General features: G+C 47.0%; 1 protein-coding gene across 5 annotated transcripts in view; it reads right to left on the bottom strand.

The window, feature by feature from the left end:
• Positions 1-19,406, bottom strand: part of Slc39a11 (solute carrier family 39 member 11) — a 416,239-nt gene that overhangs the window by 326,717 nt on the left and 70,116 nt on the right. For 2 of the 5 annotated variants that reach the window (XM_034504928.2, XM_034504932.2), the window contains exon 1: positions 1,031-1,169. The exons of the other annotated variants lie outside the window; for them this stretch is intronic. The gene's annotated coding sequence lies outside the window, so the exon portion shown is untranslated. Of the gene's footprint in view, positions 1-1,030; positions 1,170-19,406 lie in introns of those variants that run through there. 5 annotated transcript variants of the gene reach the window in all.

Here is a 19,406-nt window from a genome sequence, read left to right as displayed (position 1 = left end):
CTACCAAATGAGCTCCAGCTCCAGCCTTGGAGCTACTCAAAAGCACAGAGGGCAGGTGACACCCCACACTTGCTGGGTCCCCAAATCTGCACCTTATTTAACTCCATGGGAGAACTCTTACACAGAGCTGAGCACATAAAACCTGACCAGCTTCTACATAGCCAATGGTTTAGCGAGACCTTCTCTACAGGAAACCAGCATCTGTGGTTCCCTGTATTTAACAGACTAATGCGCTCTTAGGAACAGGACAGAGCAGCCATTAGCACCTCCAAATCATGCCAGGCAGTCTGCTTCAGATTTTCTCCAGAGCTGGATATTAACATCATAAACCGGACCAGTGACCAGAACAGGAGACCAGTCTCCGCCCATCGTATAACTTGAGAGAAGCCAACAGTGGGCTGGCTGGGCCGTGTGTGCGTTTTCACTGCGGCAGCACAGAGCAGCCAGCTCCTACGAAGCCAGTAAATTTCCTTCTGTCCTTCTCTGTCTCTTTTCCTAGGCTTTTAAATGCAGCCTCCGCACTTCAAAATGCTGGTTTACTTAAAGCGAGGCACTGCCTGGGCTTAAGTGAGCTGGCACGGAACTCGGAACTCGCAGGCCACACGCCACCAGAGACGCCCATGAGACAGAGTCAGGATCTGGACCGCCGGTATGAACCAGAAAAAGTTCTCTAGTAGGCATGCTGCGGGCTCTCCAGCCTCCCCCAGACCTGCCACAGGTGGAAGTGGGAGGGGCCTCTGAATGGCTGCCATTGATACCGCAGGTCCCTCATCCCCGACACACCACCATGAAACAATGAATGAAGAGACCCTTGGCTGTGCACTCAGGAGCCTCGGATCGCCGTCTCCAGCTCATCCTAGGGTGGAGCAGAGGGCGCCCGAACACCCTTCCTCCCTCTGCCACCTGTCACAGCCCCCTGCTGTTCTTCCAGGACCTGCCCCTTAGGGCACCCCTTCGCAAGCTCCAGGCCGCTGCACATTCTTGCGACTGCCCGGCACCCCGGGTCTGAAGGAGAGAAAAGGCGACTCACTAGGGTGCCCTCTCCAGCCCCCTCTCCACTTCCATCAGCCCCCGATGCCACTCGCTCGCCCGGCTCCACTCCCGCAGTCACTTCCTGCTTCACTCCAGCACACGTGGCTCTCCACCGCCGGGCCCCGCCCCTTCGCAACTGGCGAATAAAGTCTCTGGTTCACAGCCTCCTGTGCGCGCAGGAACAGATGCGGGCGGGCAAAAGCAGAGCCCTCCCCTCCCCTAAAGGCCACAAATGCAAAGCCGAAGGGCCTAGGGCAGCTTGAATGCATGCACACACCCCTGGAAGCCTAGGGGAAGCCACAGATACCCAAAGAAGGGGCACTTTGGGCCAGTTCTGACGTACTTAATGTGGTCTACATCTTTTGTCATAGGTCCTAAGCATGACAACATAGGTCCTAACTGAGCTACGGAGCCAGTGTTACTATGGGCAACATTCGGAAGGTCAATGGCTTTATTCTCAAGGTCAATAGCTTCCACTAGAAGGATGCCCAGGCTCTGCATTCTACTTGAGCTTGCAGTCTTTCATTTTGAACAAGAGGCTGCCAATATTGAGGACCCACTGAAGGCCACATTCTAAAAAGCAGGTCATGGGCTCTGCCCTCCATGGCTTGGGGGGTGGGGTAGAACACCTTGACTTGATTTAGCTGCAATAAAACGGAGTCCAGATATCTGGTTCAATTTGAATGTCAGGAAAACAACAAGTAATTTCTTATTACACATATGCCCTGTGCAGTGTAAGGGACACATGCATGCAAATGTCATGATTGTTTTCTGGAATATAAAGTTAAAGGAGTGGCCTGTGGTGCACTTGGCAGACCAAGCAAAGAGTAATCAGGACAGAAAAACAGCCTGCAGTTGGAGTATACAAAGAGTGCAGTAAGTGCAGGCCTCTGTTACCCTGCTATAGAATGGTGTGCCTTCCTAGTGAGAACCACTCTGCATGCTTAGAGATGGAGGAAAAACTCTTTTAGGGTGATGGCCCAGCTCTCAGCTAATGCCCAGCCAGCTCCCAGCAGTGTCATTAGCTCATATATACACGCTAAGCTTAAGCCTTTTACATGCACTGTCACCCTTCAGTCTCAGGTCCTGGATGCAGGTAACCCTTTGAACCACTTAGAAAGAGGCTGCAGACAGCAAATCTGACCACTTAGGCAGCTAGGAGATTTACACCGCAAAGATATCGCACACTGCCAGAATGATTTTGAGTGTACCCGGTGTTGTTCTCTTTCCAAATAGTTTGTTACCCCGGGGTTATCTTGTCCACCTGGCAGAATTATGGTTTTCTAGATAGGAGCACAAAGGATTTCATGGCAGACCTGGATTTAATGATGGTTGTGACCCTACGCTTCCACCCGCCCCCTGCCCCAACTGCCCTTTCAAGGTTTGTCTTCCATGTGGGAAAACCCTAATGGCTGGTGGTAAGTCAGAGTCGTCTCCTTTGTCATGAGAATCAAAGTCTAATGATCGAACAATCCTGGAGAGTAAATACTTACATCCTAGCATCCTAAACTTCTCTTATCTCTAACAAGTCTTTGTGCACACTGCTAAGCTTTGGGGAATTTTGGAGGCTGTGTTCCTTAGTTAAAATCCACTTGTGTGCCGGGCAGTGGTGGCGCAGGCCTTTAATCCCAGCACTTGGGAGGCAGAGGCAGGTGGATTTCTGAGTTCGAGGCCAGCCTGGTCTACCAAGTAAGTTCCAGGACAGCCAGGGCTATACAGAGAAACCCTGTCTCGAAAAACAAAAAAAAAAAAAAAACAAAACAAACAAACAAAAAAAAAAACCCACTTGTGCAATTTAATGTCTCCTAAGCAAATCTATTAGGAAGTCCTTTATAATACTGGTTCTATCACTTCGAGTTCCAAGTTCCATCAACATCAGTTCAGCAAGAGTCAGCTACTCATGCCAATGGTCACCCCATATAGGCTCTGTGGCTGTGTCAGGAGGTGACCTAGAGGGTTGGTCTTATGTCCCCAAGAGACCCACCACATCCCAGGCCAGGCAAGGTGCCACATGCCTGTGATCTAGTACTTTTGGGGAACTGAAAAATAGGGCTATGGTTAAGAACCAACCTGAGCTATACAACAAGACCCCATCTCAAAAACAAACAAACAACACAAAACAAGGCCCAGCTTGTTTTGTGAACAGCACAAAACAAGGGGGGGAGGCACGAGGCCATCAGTTCCAACACAAAAAAAGGTGACAGCACTCCCCCACTGAGCTAGCCACAACACAGCACAATGCCTTGGACTGGCCACAGAATTCTATGGAAAGCCGAAGTAAATGGAGTTGAAATTAAACAAAACCCGAACACAGTCACAGACTCATTCATACCCGTTGAAGCTGGAGAACAGTCGCACAGACGGTCCCTGAATTTTCCACTTTCCTATGCATTTAAAATCTTCAGAATGGAAAGTTAACGAAGACTTTTGGTTGATTGGTTGGCTGGTTGGTTGGTTGGTTGGTTGGTTGGTTGGTTGGTTGGCTGGTTGGCTGGCTGGCTGGCTGGTTGGTTGGGTTTGCTTTTTTGTTTTTGTTTCTGTTTTGTTTTTTAATCAATCTGCACAGTCTCTCCCCTGCCTGGTCCATTCTTTCCTGCTTTGAGCACTCAGCCTCCTGACCTTCCTGAGGTCACAGACATACTTCTTGCCTCCCATGCTCCAGGCCCCTGGTTAAGCTGCACAAAGCCCCGGAAGCCCCCACCCCCCACCCCTGCTCCTCTGGCTCCCTTCAACCATTTCTACTCAAGGCCACCACCCTGTCTCCTCAGTCCCCAATTTATGTCCCTGCGTCCCTCCAAACTCAAGTTAAATATAATCTCCTGTCCTAATCCTGGTTAGAGAATAGTTGTTCATCCTCCCAGGGACCACAGGATGTCGTATGGTTTCTAAAACTTTGTCTTGGTCTGCTTTCTATTGGGGCGATAAAACACTGACCATGAACAACAGGAGGAGGTAGGATTGCAGATCACACAGTCAGTAGTCAAGGGAAGTCAAGGCAGGAATTGAAGCAGAGACCACAGAGAAATGTTACACACTGGCCTGCTTCCCCCCTGGCTTGCTCGGCTAACTTTCTTACACAGCCCACAATCGCCACCCCAAGGATGGTACAGTCCCCAGGGAGATGGGCCCACCCAGTAATCAGCAATCAAGAAAATGCCCCACAGACACACCCATAGGCCAGTCTGATGGAGGCAACTCTTCAGTTGAGATTCCTTCCTCCCAGATATATCAAATGGACAAACATTAACGATTACCAGGACTTGCATCCCTTCAGCTCACGAGGGAGAAGCTAACTTCACTTCGTCAACGTGCAGACCCAGGATTCTCAGCCTTGTGTTTGCACACTTGGTCCCCAGCTGTTAGTGCTGGGGGCGTGGGGGGGGGGGGAGGAGGGAGGTTGTGTAGTGAAACCGTTAGGAGGTGGAACCTTGCAGGGCATGGACTTTGAGCTTTAACACCCTAACCCCTCTACCTTTCTGTGGTGACTTGAATAGGTATGACCCCAATAGATTCAGGTGTTTGAAAGCTTGGCCATAGGGAGTGACACTATCAGGAGGTGTGGCTCTTTTGGAAAAAGTAAGTAGCTGTGGGGGCGGGGGCTTTGATGCTCAAGCTATGTCCAGTCTGGCACAAACTCTCCTTCTTCTGCCTGTGGATCAAGATGTAGAACTCTTGGCTCCTCCAGCGCTATGTCAGCCTGGATGCTGCCATGCTTTCCGCCATGGTGCTAATGGGCAGAACCTCTGACACTGTGTAAGCCAGCCCCAATTAAATGTTTCTGTAGAGAACATGTAAACATGAAATAAGATCAGGACCCAGTAGGATGCTATAGCAATGAGCAGTCAGCTCGTGTCAGCTGTGTGTGGTAGATGAGAATGACGTAATAACCCATGATGTAATGCTAGAGTGTGATTGGCCAGAGCGTGACTACGCCCTTGTAGCAAGAGAAAGCTGAGGCTCGAGCAGCAGGCAGATAGAGTGCCTTGATGCTGAGACCGTAGTGCCATTTTGCTCTCTGACCAGAGGACAACGGAGTGTGCCACCCTGGCTGCATCAAGATCTCTGAGCTGTGCTACTGAAGTTAGGAGGGCTTACCATCTTTATATCATTCGCTTAGGGGACTTTTTTTAAAAAGTCTCATCTATATAATACATAATAGAGGGTTTAAAAATTACTGTGCACATTACATATGTAATTATATACATAACCTCTAGAATTTGCCCACTGCCCTCTACTTCAATGGAGTCTCTCCATCCCCCACACCACTGCTTCCCCTTCTCCACTCACCAGGAGCATTGTTCCGTTTCTATCCTCCCAACAGTCCAGTTTCTGTACCATGGGAATCGGTGTAATCATGTCCGTGACTCCTTCAGCCCCCACCCCACTCCCAGAACTTCTCACTGCCTTGGGGGGAAATCTAACTCTCCATTTTAGCTCCTGGAATCTGGCCCAGGTCCTAGCCAGACAGACCAAAAACCTCTGACTCCACAGACCTTTCTCCTGCCTCACAGTGTCTGCACCTGCTATTGCCTCTGTCTGAAGCACCTAGTTCTCAGGGTCACCAAGCTGGACCCTCCTGTCACTCAGACCTCACCTCAAATGTTACCCTTCAAAGGGGCATTCCTTGAATATCTGACATAACGCAGACCTTGCTTGTCTTCCTTGTTCTCCCTAAGGACAAACTCCTGAGAACAGCACCATGCCTACCTTGTGTACCTCTGTTTCTCTGGGACTTAGGGCACAGCAGATGGCCCCTATTTACTGAATGAGTAAATCAACCAGGGATAAGAGCATTATCCGTTGGCTGCACTTTATAAAGACTTTCTTAAGAGTTATTAGGAAAATGATGTGTGTGCTGGATCAAATTGTTCCAGGAATCCCACTACACCTACCACAGTATAACACAGAGGTTATTAGCCGAAATAAATTTCCTCTAATCACTGCTCAGTGAGGCATTTAGTGATGAGGCTGGGGAGCACTCCTAGCATCCACAGGCTAGAAGCCAGGAGTGTTAACTATCCTACAGCATCCCAACTCTAAGACAAAGAGTTATCTGACTCAAAACGTCACAGGTACAAAAGCAAACCATGTGACTCTCTGGTATCATCCTATGAATTTCAGAGAACAAATCCCTCAGTAACATTTCATACAAGTCTCAAAAAGACTCTGTTGAGCCAAGGAGATAAGCTCAGTGGGTAAATGTGCCTGCAGCCAAGCCTGAGGACCTGAGTTCTAGCCCCAGGACTGACACAGCGGAAGATGAGACCTAAATCCCACAAGTTGTCCTCTGATATCCATTCATGCACCACTGCCAGAGAGTACACGCATGCGAGCACACACCACAACTAAATCAAAGAAAACTTAATTTAAAAAAAAAAAAAAAAAAAGCATTTATTCAATCACTGGTTAACATGTGACCTACTATTACACTTGAGAACTGACAGTCCAACTCATCTTCATTCCCCAGAACAACTTGAAAATCACAACAAACACTCCACTAGCTCTGCTCCCTCCCATTCTGAGTGCCAGTCATCTGAAGCTCTGGTAGCATCACCACCATGGTACTTCCCAGAGCTGCATACATGAAAACTTCTAGAAGAACTCTGGCAGTGTGATCTAGCTTCTTCTCTCTTGTGGTAAAACACCATGACCAAAAGCAATATAGAAAAGGAAATAGATTATTTTGGCTTATCCTTCCAGGCCCATCATTGAGTGAAATTAGGCCATGAACCTAGACTAGAGGCATGAGCCATGGAGAAACACGGCTTGCTGGCTTGCTTGCAGGATCAGGCTTAGCTAACTTTTTTACACAGCCCAGGACCACCTGCCTAGGGAATTGTGCTGCCCATAGTGGGTTTGAGAAACCAAATCTTTTCAATGAAAACTCCATTTTAGAGAACTTGCACTCAGGCCAACTAAAAGGCTGGTACCTAGCATTTGTTTCCAAGTTACCCCCTAACAGAACCTGAGCCTAGCTCCAGTCTCTAGACTAACCCCCAACAAGACCTGCATCTCCAGGTTACACTCCAACAAGACTAGCATCTCCAAGTTATGCCTGCAACAGACCTGCACCCCCAGGTTATAAGCCCATCCCCTGCCTAACAACCACCAATGCAGAGGGAAGCAGTTAGGTTTATGATATGACTCCCAACATCAGCCAATTATGTTTAAAGGTCATGGTTACTTGCACACTCACCCCCCATACACACACTTGCTGCTTACTATAAAGTCTTGCCCTGATACATATTTGGGGTTCCTCGTTACCGAAACTGTCCTGTGCGCTGAGGGGCCTGAGCTAGCTCAAATAAAAAGGCCCCACTGTGATTACATCTGATCGGCTCCTGTCTGGTTTTTTGGGGGGATCCCTAACATTTCCCTATTACTACAGGTTGGGCCTGACTACTTTAAGACAATCCTCTCACAGACATAACCATGGACCAATCTGATTTAAGTAACTCACCAACCAAAGATTCTCCTCTTAGATGACTCTAGGCTGTGTCAAGTTGACAGTTAAGACTAGCCGGCCAGTGGTGGCACATGCCTTTAATCTCAGCACTTGGGAGGCAGAGGCAGGTGGATTTTTGAGTTCAAGACCAGCCAGGCTACACAGAGAAACCCTGTCTCGAAAAACCAAAAAAAAAAAAAAAAAAAAAAAAAAAAAAAAAAGACAGTTAAGACTAACGAGGATACAGGTACACAGTGAGACAGTGCCTTCACAGTTGGGGTGGATCTGCCTCCCCCCTTGATGTAAACAGGTAAACCATAAAGAGAACATTCTAGCTAGCCTCTAACCTGAGCAGAAGATTCCACAGTAATTGGGTGCCACTTCTCTCTGAGTCTGCCGCAGACAAGAGCTGGTCTCCAGGGCTCAGAAAAGAAACTGAGTCAGCAATCTGGCCCCTCCTCGCCTTTGTCTAACATTTGATTCTGAGCCTGTAAGACAAATGCTCTAGAGAAGTTTAGGCATGCAGTCTTGCTGACTTATGGAAATCCACTGCAGAGATAGAAGTCCCTAACCCTGAACAAGGTGTTTAAAATTCATACTCGGCTTGCTCGGCTGCCAGCTTAATAAGATACCAATTACTAAGTAAAAACCACCACCAGTTGAATATGGAATCAACCCTCGGGTGATATAATCTGAGACAATAATTAGCAGAAATCAATTTCCCTGTTCTCTACTGGTGTTGCTTTAAATAACTCCTCTGAACCAGGCATGGCGTTCCCAGCCACTCCAGAAACAAAGCAGGGGCATCATGAGCTCAGGACAAGACTCTGTCTCAAAATTCAAAATGAAACCTGCCTTTTCTGGCATCTCCCAGTTCGTAAGTCCACAGAGGCCATGTTAACAAGCATACTAACAAAACAGTTCTGGCTCAACGCTTAAGTTCAGTCTCCAGCCTACCTCATTGCCACTCACTGGATTGACCTGCTTGTCCAATCCCTCAGTAAATGTTCCCCACACACAGTGATGTGACAGGATGTGGAAGTTGCTGGGTGCACAGCAATATGTGACACCTGTTCAAACCATGGCGTTACCATGCTGCTCAGATACCTTGTTGTGCCCTGTGTTGTCTGTACCACCTAAACCAAGGCTTATTATTGAAGCCTTGTGTTATTCAAGGATGCCATGGACATCCATGTCTTTCCCTGATGGATGTTGTGGATGTCTCCAGCTATGTGGGACAAGCCAGCAGAATACGGTCTCCTTCCTTAGGGTAAGAGAGTAATGGACCATGCAATCCACACCCAGGGTCATAGAGGCAGGTGTATGAGAGGAGACGATACTTGAGGCATCCTATCCATGTAGACAATGCTAAGAAACTGACCTGAGAGCCCTCAGAACCAAAGCTCTGAAAACATGTGGTTTCTTCTTATTCTGAAATAGGATTTATTTTTGTGCCAAAATTTCTTGTTCTTTTTTTTTTGCTGTCATTTTTGTTTTGAAACAGGGCCTCCCTGTGTATCCCAAGGTGGCTTTGAATTCCCTGACCCTCCAGCCTCAGCCTCCTACATGCAAAGACTATATCACCTGTTTGCTGTCCTGTTTGCTGGACTCAGAAAAGACCCTCAGAATTCTATGAGCCCAGAAGCCACAAAGGCTGGCTATGCTATGGGTGAATGTTTAGAGATTCAAGCCAGAAATCCAGCAGCATCTCCTGGCAGATGCCCACAAACCTACAGCCCAGAAATCCAGCAGCATTTCCTGGCAGATGCCCACAAACCTACAGCCCAGAGATATCTGCCTACACCTATGAACCGTTTAACCACGCCATCTGTATCAGTTGCTCTTCTCCTTGACAAAACAGCTAGTAAAAGCAGCTTTGGGAAGGAAGGGGTTATTCTGGCTCACAGCTTAAGAATATAGTCCAGTTCTGATTAGTCAACAAAATGATGGACTAGGTATTAGGACTATCTTGTACCTCACTGGTACAATTAGGAATAACTATGCTCTTATTGCATTTTGAGAGAAAAGTTTTATTTTAACAGGAAGGGTGAAGCTGGGTGATGGGGGGGGGTATGGAGGCAGATGTTCACCTGTCTCCACCAGTCAAAGATAGTTTATATATCTAGGTTGGGTATTGGTTTACACTTCTGATTGAGCATTACCAAACTTATAAAGCCTTTTATTAACATTTTTAAAAAATGTATAAAAGCAAAAAGGAAAAGGGGGCATGGGGTAGGGGTTTTCTAGGGAGGGGAAATGGGGAAAGGGGAAGGCATCTGAAATATAAATAATATCTAAAAAATAAATAAAAAAAGAAAAAAAGAAAAAGAAAATTCAAAAAAAAAAAAAGAGTATAGTCCATCAAATGAGAAAGATATGCCAAGCCCAAGGCAGCTGGTCACAGTGCAGCCACAATCAGGAAGCAGAGGAAGACAAAGGTCTCGGCTCACCTCACTTCTTTTTATTCAACCCAGGAACCCAGCTCATGGACTGGCACCGCCCATAATTAGGGTGAGTCTTCATCCTTTCTGGAAACACCCTCATAGATACACTTAGAGGTGTGTTTCCATGGTGATTCTAAAATCCTAGGCGAACTGTCAATCAAAATCAACTATGACATCATCCTTACACAATAAAAAGGATCTTTGCCCGTGTGATTAGGGGAAGGGTCTTAAGGTAAAGAAATAATCTGGATCATGTGGTGGGTCCATGACATTCCAGTGGTCCTGATGAGGAACAAGAGGGAGACAACAGGGAGAGAATAAAGGCAGAGTTGGCCCTGGTCACAGAGATAAGAGAAATGCAAGCAGAAGCCAAGGTCAGTGGGAAAGCACCTGAAGCTGGAAACGGCCAGGAGATAGACCTCCCCGGAGCATCTAGAAGGAATATAGCTCTTCACACACCTTGACATTCAGGACTTGTATCCCCTAGGACTGCAAGCTCATCACAGTGCTGGGGTTCAAACCCAGAAGAGCATTGTGAACCCTAAGCAAGCAGTCTCCCACTGTGTCACAACCAAAGCCCAAATCAATGTGGCTTTAAAGCTCCAAGATTTCAGCCTGCCACAGCAGCAAGAATTCACTCATACACCTCCTTTTGCTTGGAAGCAGCTAATCTCAAGAGTGGCACGGTGAACCACCAGGAGCCATGCTGGGTCTTGTTGACCATGGTTATTTAGCAGAGAACTGCATGGCTTGTGGGGCCTGGTAGGAGATATAAATGGGAAGCCCCTTATTCAAAACATAGAGGGAAGAGGCTGGCACAGTGGCATATATCTTTTATCCTAGTTCTTAGGAGGCAAAGGCAGGCTGATCTCTATAAGTTCAAGGCTAGCCTAGTCTACAGAGTGAGTTCCAAAACAGGGATTTATGGTGAGTGAGACGCTTTTGTTGTTGTTGTTGTTTGTATCTTTTATTTGTTTGTTTTAATGAAGGAGAAGCAGTGTTCAGGAAGGTACTAGAGGTCTGGGGAGATGTTCCATGGTTAAAACGTTTGCCCACAAACATGAGTACCAGGACTGGAGAGATGGCTCAGCGGTTAAGAGCACTGACTGCTCTTCCAGAGGTCCTGAGTTCAATTCCCAGCAACCACATGGTGGCTCACCACCATCTGTAATGAGATCGGATGCCCTCTTCTGGTGTGTCTGAAGACAGCAACAGTGTATTCATATACATTGAGTGAATAGATAAATCTTTAAAAAAAACAAAAAACATAAGAACCAGAATTTGGATCTTCAGACCCCAGAGTGGTGCAAGTCTGTAACAAGAGAGCTCTAGCAGTGAGCTGGGAGGTGAAGACAGGAGAATCCTAGGAAGCTCACAGGCCAGTAGGTCTGGCAGGTATAACAGTGATAAAACCCTGTATCAAACAAGATAGAGGGTGAGGACAGCACCCAAGGTTAGCCTCTCACTCCCACGTGTACACATGCACACACACACAAAATCACACACTTGCACACACATGCACTTGAGAATACACGAACATACACATAAAAACATCATATACAATGGTGGCAGAAGAGACAGACAGACAGAACAACATGCAGGTTCCATTGTCCTGTCAGCATTGCATACAAAGCCCAAGGTAGAAGATAAAATGATGAAGGACCTGAAGACAATGAAGACCAAGCATGAAGCAGGAATGACTGCACAGGCTACACACCTGTGGGGCGGTGGTGTTTCCCAGGCTGGTGTAACAGGAGCAAGGTGAAGGAGGTCACAAGATCAAAGTGGGGACGTGCGTATATGGGAGGATTTGGAGAGAAGAAAGGGAAGGTAGAAATGATGTAATTATAATCTCAAGCACACACACACAGAGAGACAAAGAGAGAGAGAGAGAAAGAGAGAGAGAGATCTCGAAGTGGCAAATCAGACTAGGGTTAAACTATCCCAAAATAGTTTAGCACTAGAAGGGTAAACTCAACCTTCCTAATGCTGTAATCCTTTCATAAAGGTCTTCATGTTGTGCTGACCCCACCCATATAAAATTATTGCATTGCTACTTTTTAACTGTAATGTTTTCAACTGTCATGAATCTTAGTGTAAATACTTTTGAAGACAGAGGTTTGTGGGGCATGACCCCCAGGTTGAGAACCATTCGAGAGGGAGGGACCAAACATGTGAGACCTACAGACAATCAGCCCAGGTAGGGAAGCAGGAGGCAGCCCCAGAATCTCAAACTAGAGCCAGGATGCTTCAGGTTGGGGCCTTGGATGGGGATATTGAAAGGAGAACATCCCCAATGCATAATGGGAATTAAAAGATAGACAAGGAGAAAAAGCAGAGGAACCCCAGAAATAAAAAATGAATGGGCCAGAATGGGGGGGGGGGCTCCAAGTTTCGTGGGGGCCTGAGAAATGGTTACGAACTGGGGAAAAATAAATATGTTGACTCAGAAGAGAAACACACCTGCGGAGACCTAAATTAATGAATGTTTAACTTAATGCCCATTAGCTCATCTTAATTATTGACTTTGGTATTCATAAAAATTTAATCTCATTCAAAAAGTAACCTGAGGATTGACTTTTCTCACATCCAGAGAATTCTTAAAGAATGCACAACACAAGCCAGGAAATCATAGCCAATCATAAATTAAAGCTTAAAGCTAAGCAGTTCAAAAGCAGTTATAAAAACTTCTTTCTGATTTTGGGGGGAGGGGTTGGATTACTTTATTTGGAATGTAGGAGCATTTTAATGTTTGGTACCCAATTTTTTTTTAATCTTGAAAAAAAAAAAAAACAGATCTTCTATAGACCTGGGATGAAGTCAGAGCAAGGGTTTCAAGATGCTATTCTTCCAACAAAACTCATCCCATGCGGTTTAGCTGATGCTAGAGAGAGGCTGGGTATTGCCTTGCTAGAAGGAGGGTAGCTTCCTGCTGACACCATCACTCCAGGACAGGTGACCAGCAAGCCAAGACCTTCAAAAAGATGCGGTGTTAGGGAGGGAGAGTGAGAAAGGCGTACTAACCACATACATAGAGGGAGGGGAACCCCGAGACTGTTATTAGCTTCTCCTGTTGCTGTGATAAACTACTCATGGAAGGGAGAAAGGGTCTACTTTGGCTCAGAATTTAAAGGTACAGTCAATCATGGTGAGAAAGTCCCAACAGTAGGAGCTGAGAGAGAGAAGAGAGGAGAAGAGAGGAGAGGAGAGAGAAATGTCTGTGCTCCGCCCACTTACTCCTTCTAAAACAGTCCCTGATCCCAGTCCAGGGAATGGTGCCGCCCACAGTGGGTGGAGCTTCCGTCTCCAATTATCCTAAACCGCAAGCCTAGAGACTTGTCACCAAGGTGATTTTAGATCTCAAGCTGAGATTAACCTTTGCAAAGCCAGTGCACATTCAGGAGTGGAGCAAGCCGAGGGACTCCCATGGTACTGAGGGGGGGAACAGAGGCCAGAATCGGTCATATGTGGGCTCTGAGTGAGGTCAGCTGAGGTCTTGTGGATGGGTTACATAGTAGCCTCTAAACATAAAGATGCTCACAGCCCAAGCCCCAGAACCTGTAACGCCATAACCTAATTTAAACCAGATTCTCTGAACATGTCATTAAATAAAATCTGAGGGTGGGATCATATGGTTTAAGCAAGTGACCCCTAAACCCAGTGACATGTGTACTGTAAGAGACAGAAAAGGAGGGGCACCGGTGGCTCAACAGGTTTGCCCCAAGGTACTTCACGCCGTGGGAGGGGCAATGAGGCAGCCCAAGGACAGGGAGGAAAAAACAGAAACAGAATCAGAAATTAGGGCAGTGTAACCACAAGCCAAAGAATGCACGGAGACAAGAGAAGCTAGAGAGGCAGGAAACCCCTCCTCAGGACCCTTCAGAGGCTACATGGCACTGGTGACGCCTTCATTTTCACCCCCTGGCCTCAGAACAGCAAGAGAATAAAGTCTGTACACCGCCCGGTAGACAAGCGTTTTGCTCTTGTTTTTGCGAAGCCAGCGCTAAGAAACTAATAGACACTGATTTTTGTTATTCGTATGACAGGAAAGCGAGGAAGCCTCACAAATAGGGAGTCAGAGCATTAAGTATGAATTAAGGGTGCATAGACTTTGGGATTGGTTTGGTTTGGTTTTTGGTTTTTCGAGACAGGGTTCTCTGTGTAGCCCTGGCTGTCCTGGAACTCTGTAGACCAGGCTGGCCTCAAACTCAGAAATCCACCTGCCTCTGCCTCCCAAGTGTGTGCCACCACTGCCGGACTTGTTTTTGTTTTTTGCTTTTAAGATTTATTTCTTTCATGTATATGTGTATGCTATTGTTCCCTCAGACATACCAGAAGAGGGCATCAGATCCCATCACAGATGGTTGTGAGCCACCATGTGGTTGCTGGAAATTGAACTCAGGACCTCTGGAAGAACAGCCAATGCCCTTAACAGTTGAGCTATCTCCAGTCCCCAAATCAAATCTTTCTGTGATTACTTAATAAACCCAGCCAAGAAACAAGACCCATTTTTACTGGCTGGTTTTGTGTATCAACTTGGCACAAGCTGGAGTTATCACAAAGAAAGGAGCCTCCCTCGAAGAAATACCTCCATGATATCCAGCTGTAAGACATTTTCTCAATTAGTAATCAAGGGTTGGAGGGCCCATTGTGGGTGGTGCCATCCCTGGGCTGGTGGTCCTGGGTCCTGTAAGAAAGCAGGCTGAGCAAGCCAGGAGAAGCAAGCCAGTAAGCAGCAACCTTCCATGGTCTCTGCATCAGCTCCTGCTTCCTGACCTGCTTGAGTTCCAGTCCTGACTTCCTTTGGTGATGAACAGCAATGTGAAAGTGTAAGCTGAATAAACCCTTTCCTCCCCAACTTGCTTCTTGGTCATGATATTTGGGCAGGAATAGAAACCCTGACTAAGACACCCCTAATGCTAAACACAAGACTCTCAGTCCTTCTGCCCAAAGCCTCTTGAGCACCTGACATCCTTACCAGTTTGGAACCCCAAGTTTTCATGAAAATGTCCACAACTTATTTCAATCGGACATTTCTCAAGAATTTTCTCCCTTCCACAGGCCTGCTGCAAAATGGGGAAGTGTCATGTGACCAGAGTCACCGTCCTAAGGAAGGCACCCTTTTCCATTGTACACTCCCCCTTCCCACACAGGCCCCCAGGGCTACCTGTCACCACCAGACCAGCCTTGATAACTGAATGACAATCTTTTACTCCCTGCGAGCTCCACAGACTGCTGGTGAGGCCCTGGCTCAAGCTAAAGCCTCCGGCCCTGCAGAGCCCTCCATACACCAGAGGCCCCAATTTCTCTGAACAGTTCAGACTCCTACATGTTCCTGGATAACGATGAGGTCAAGGCAAGATATCTACACCCCGGACTCCTTTTCTCCTCCTCCAACACAGAAAATTAGAATATATAAGCTTAGGGTTCAAGCCAAGTGGTTGCCAGGGCTCACCTAGTAGATTTTAGAAGGTATGTCCCGATATGGCTGTCTCTGGGGTTGAGAGGGCTACACCGAGTTCTTCTAGAGCCTTCCATAACACACCCTCTTTATCAAAAATCTATTTTGTATTAATTTTAATAATCATTTCGCAGTTCTCTGCTGACTATAAGACTAACTCAGCTCTGTAACCCACAACCACAAAATGCTTTGGAAGGGTCTGGAGCGATGGCTCAGCAGCTAAGAGCACTGGCTGCTCTTGCAAAAGATACAGGTCCGTTCCCAGCACACGTGTGGTGGCTCACCACCCAACATCTATAACTCCAGTTCTAGGGGATCCAATTCCCACTTACGGCCTCTAAGGTCACCAGGTCACCAAGGTCACTCATGAGGCACACATACATAAATACAGACAAAACATGAAAACACATAAAATAAAAATAAACCTATTTTTAAAATTGGCTTGAAACAGATTTTTCAAGCAAAATACGTTAGTTAAGAATTAAGCATTTCGCTGGGCAGTGGCGGTGCATACGCCTTCAATCCCAGCACTTGGGAGGCAGAGGCATTGCGGATTTCTGAGTTCGAGGCCAGCCTGGTCTACAGAATGAGTTCCAGGACAGCCAGGGCTACTCAGAGAAAAACTCAAAAAAACAAAACAAAAAGAATTAAGTATTTCTCCTAGTTTTTATGCATCAAAAGCACACAGATGCCACTACCAATCAGCCCTTGGGATCAGCTTGATCAACCACACTAGCAAACGGAGGGTCTGCTGCCAGAGCCCAGAGCAAGGAGATCGGATTTTAATTTGCCTCTGCCTTGCTCGGCTTTTGGAAATATTAATAATTGATAACATGATACAAGGCAGGTCCTTCAACCTCAGATGCTGCAGGCTGGAAATCACTGCTGCGGGGCATAAGGAAGAGATGAAAACCACGGACGTCAGTCCGAGAAACAGGGAGCGTGATCACAAATACATCACTCCAAACAGTTAACTAGCCAAGTAGCTCCCAGCCCCCATCCAGTTCTCCTAACTGGTATACCAATTAGCTTGCTCAGCCCCGAGGGCATTACAGTGAGTATGTATCTTCCCTCTCTGGCGAGCGGGGGAGGCATTTAATAAGCATTTGTCAAATAAATGAATGGCCATCCACATTTTTAAGACAATTAATTTTTACAGTACACACTGCCCAGCCAGACTCCGGTTGAATATCTCACGACTACCCCTAAGCCAGGAATTAATCAAAGAAGTGAGCACGGTTTTCTGTTCCAAGAGGCTGGTGGGACTTCCAGTGACCGGGCTGGCAGAGGACATGGGAGAGCTCACCCTGAAATGACCCTGCTCCTCGAAGAACTAACATTCTCTTCTTATGGTAAGCATCTCCCCCATGGAGCCTCGCTTGGCTAAGCTATGGTTACCACTCTCTCTGGAACCCCATGCCATGACCAACAAGGGAGGCTTTGTGCATGCTGGGAAATGTTCTACCATTGTTCTCCGGTGGCCCACATCCCCCAGCCCAACCTGGGCACTGTTAGGCATTGTTGAGATTATATTTATGCATCAGCAATGTGATTCACATCCATAATCTCAGTACTCTAGAGACTGGAGCAAGAGGATCATCCACCAGCACTAGGCCAGCCTGGGCTACACAAGGATAACTCTGACTCCAAAAAACAAACAAACAAGCAAACAAACAAACAAAAAAACTCAAGGCAAAGAGGCAGAAATTAATAGCAAGAAACTGGCCAATAATATTTAGCCAAGCCATTGCCCTGGGAGTGTAAGCAGGCATGCCTGCTGAGTCTACCATGATTCATCCAAACCCACACAGCCCCACATCCTACCTAGCAATGCAACCTTTATGCACAAAATTCCTTTGACTTTAATATATATATGGCTTAGGTAGATTTCCCATCCACTAGGCACTGAAGTTACTCCAGAGTTAGATAAATTGTCTTTTTTTTTTTTCTACTCACCCTGTATAGTCAGGGTTCTCTAGAGTCACAGAACATATGGAATGTCTCTCTATATGGAGGGAATTTATTGTGATGAGTTACAGTCCTTTGTCCAACTACCCCAACAAGGGGCAGCTGTGAACAGGAAGTCCAAGAATCTAGGAGTTGTTCAGAACAAGGCTGGTTGTCTCAGCTGGTCTTCTGTAGAAGTAGATTCCATCAGATGTGCTCGCAAGTAAGTGCAAGCAGGCAAAGAAGAGTGAACCTTCCTTCTTCCAATGTTCTTATATTGGTCTCCAGCAGAAGTGTGTACCACCATGCCTGGATCTGGGACTTGCTTTGTCCCAGGATGACCTTGAACTCAGAGATCTCCTTGCCTTAGTCTCCTGGATAAAAGGCATGTACTACCTTGCCTGGGCCTAAGCTTTTCATGGGCACTGTGTCTCAAGACCTCCAGGTGTCAGGATCCAGGTCAGAAACTTGTGTCTTCCAGCCTCAAGATCTGTGTCACAGGTGAGCCCTCCAATTCTGGATTATAGTTCATTCCAGACATAGTCAAGTTGACAAGCAGGAATAGCCATTATACAGCCCAAACTCATTTTCTCATGGGTAAAAACTTGAGAATTATATGACAAGAAATAATCTACAGTTTCACAGTGGAGAGTGTGGCCTGTTCAGAGTATCGCCAGAGAAGAATCTGGAAGCAGTGAGTTACTGGGATGGGAGGGAAGAAAAGACTGGAGCAAAGGGATGTCCTGTGCAAACACAAGTCCTGTGGTGGATGAGAAACCATCCAGTGGCCAAACCTGGACTCTGCCATGAGCCAGTAAAGTCCATAGGTTTTCTATAGGACAGAGATTTACTCACTAAAGGACCCAGCGAGCTTTCTTCACCAAGGGACAGTCAAGATGACCAACCAGGTGGCTTGGTGCATCAAGTGCTTACTTCAAAAGCACGATGACCTGAGTCTGAATCACTAGAGGCCACATGAAGCCAGGCATCCCAGCCACATCTACAGTCCCAGCATTCCTATGCCAAGATGGCAGGCAGAGGCAGGGGGATAACTTGAAGCTCTCCAGGGCCAGCTAATCTGAGGTGCACAACTGTAAGGAATCAATCAAGAGATCCTGTCTCAGACAAGGTACAAAATAGAGGCTGACACCTAAGTTGGTCCCTGACAATCCCCTCCGTGATAGGTGGAAGACTGGAAGACCCTTGACTCAAGCTGGCTAGCCAGGCTAGCCTAAATTAATGAGTTTCAGGACAAGGTGATGTCCCGAAAGGAGATGGACAGTACTTTTGGGGATGACTGCTGAAATTATCTTCCAGCCTCCACATGCGTGTACACACACATACCTAACACACACATAACCACACAGCCCTTCCCCTGGGTGACCAACCATCCTGATTTTCCCAGGGCCATCCATTCGGTGCCCAGGTTGCTGGGTCACAAGGGTGAAGGAGAGGTGAACACACACCAACAGAGCTTCAAGAGGGAGGGACTTCCCTGTTTTAGCACTGAAAGGAGCAACACCAGTCCTAACCACGGGAACTCAGGGGTCAGGTTCATGCCTTGCCTCTCAACCTGTGATGCTCGCACATCCTGGTCCTAAACTTCAGCCAGCTCCCCAGGACATGCCGGTCATAGACGAGGGGTGCAGAGCCACTACATGGAAGTTGTCCCTCACCCTATCCGTGGCTCCATGCATGCACTATTTCTTTTTGTGTTTACACCAAGGGGAACCTTCTAAATTCAGTGCTGGGTGAAAGACAGCATTTTGTATGCAGTTAGGACGTTGCCCTATAAGCGGCTGCAGCAGACACTAATCAAATCCTTGGTCCATTTTCTTGTCTCAGAGTTTCAAGAGAGAGTGGGGCAACCAGATCATCTGGACCTCGGAGGCTGCTTTCTTTGGCTACAGCTTCCCAATGACAGCACAATGGAGAAGCCAGACCATCCCAGGGCACAATCGCCTGCTTAGGAGAAACAACCAAGGCAGTCTCCCATGGGACCAGAGAGAGCCCCGGTTAAGAAACACAAGCTGGGACAAAGGAGAGAGGTCCTTACAGGAGTGAGCATGAGCCTCCT

This window comes from Arvicanthis niloticus, chromosome 6, assembly GCF_011762505.2.
Source record: "Arvicanthis niloticus isolate mArvNil1 chromosome 6, mArvNil1.pat.X, whole genome shotgun sequence".
In the NCBI taxonomy this organism is placed as follows: Eukaryota; Metazoa; Chordata; class Mammalia; order Rodentia; family Muridae; genus Arvicanthis; species Arvicanthis niloticus.
The sequence above is the reverse complement of the archived record's forward strand: the minus strand, read 5'-3'. Positions and strand labels throughout refer to the sequence as shown.